This window comes from Arachis ipaensis, chromosome B6 (genome assembly GCF_059453495.1).
Source record: "Arachis ipaensis isolate K30076 ecotype BB chromosome B6, ASM5945349v1, whole genome shotgun sequence".
Lineage (NCBI taxonomy): Eukaryota > Viridiplantae > Streptophyta > Magnoliopsida > Fabales > Fabaceae > Arachis > Arachis ipaensis.
The window spans coordinates 115,523,659-115,524,998 of NC_142441.1; the positions used below are offsets into that span (position 1 = coordinate 115,523,659).

The 1,340-nt window shown below is 41.2% G+C and overlaps 1 non-coding gene across 1 annotated transcript; it reads right to left on the bottom strand.

The window, feature by feature from the left end:
• Nucleotides 1-585: 585 nt before the first annotated feature.
• LOC148562398 (small nucleolar RNA R71) lies at nt 586-693 on the bottom strand. Its single transcript, XR_015888227.1, has one exon. It is a non-coding gene; the product is annotated as a small nucleolar RNA R71 (small nucleolar RNA).
• Between the last annotated feature and the right edge of the window lie 647 nt (nt 694-1,340).

The following is a 1,340-nucleotide window of genomic DNA, read 5'->3' on the forward strand; positions in this document are numbered from 1 at the left end:
AGTAGAACAACAACCTTTTATTATTACACTTGGGAAAATTCAACAAGGATAGAACTTTCAATTAATCTTCTCCCGGTTAAGGCTTTTATTTGAATTATATAAATTATCTCGTTAATTTCCATTGCTTCAATTTACAATTATTTATTTTCCTATTTCTCAAACTCAAAAATCTCTTGGAAAACCTCTGACCAATAAGCTGCATTCTTTTTTCAACTCGTTGGGAGACGACCTGGGATTTCTACTCCTAGTATTTTGTTCTTAATTTTGTGACAACTCTTTTCTAAATTGATAAGCGAATTCTAGTCGGTTGAGAACTGTATTTGCAACGCTGTTTTCTCTATAAATTCTTAATCGGAAATTTTCTGCCAGGAGCCTATAAAGCATATCAGGGATTTTCAGACAGCCTGTTCTACTGTTAGGCGTCATGGTGCAGATGAAACTTCTATTCTGCTAATCGCCTTCCCATTTTCTCTTGAGGGAAAGGCGAGAGAGTGGTACTACACTCAACCTGAGGCAGTCGTTATCAACTGGGATACGCTCAGGAGAGAATTCTTGGAAAAATACTTTCTGGCTGAAGTTACAGACAAACTGAGGAAGGAGATCTCTTGCATTATTCAAGGTGAATCAGAAACTCTTTATGAGTATTGGGAGCGCTTCAAGAATCTTCTAGACGCATGCCCCCACCACATGATTGACAAATTGGTGTTGATCAGCTACTTCACACAAGGCATGAAGCTTTAGGATAAGACTACATTGGATGGTGCTAGTAATGGTTCTCTGAAAAAGTACAAGACCGCGGATGAAGCGTGGCAACTGATCAGCGACCTAGCTGAGTCCACTTGGAATGCTAGGCACAGGAACAACCATCCCAAGGCTGTTGCGGAAGTTTCCTCTAGCATTGAGACTACTGCTCTTACACAGTCTCCGTGTGAGATGACCAACTTACTAAAATAGATACAACTGAATCAACAACAATCTCAACCTTCCTCACTGCAACATAGTCAACAACTGGTTCCTCAGAGAGTGTGTGGGATATGTGCATGCTATAGTCATTATACTGATGAGTGTCCGCATCTCCAACAAGAAGGAACACCTTGGCAGCTACTCACAATTTCTATGACCGCCCGAATCCAGGATATTATCAACAAGGCGGCAACTATAACCAAGGTGGGAACCATAACCAAGGTTGGCAAGACAACTCCAACCAGGGGTGGAGAGATAATTCCAATCAAGGCTGGAAGGACAACTATAACAGGGGAGGCAGAGACAACCAGGGAAATTAGAGGTGGAATAATAACAACAATCAGAATAACCGATATCAGCAGAAGCAAAACCAGCCT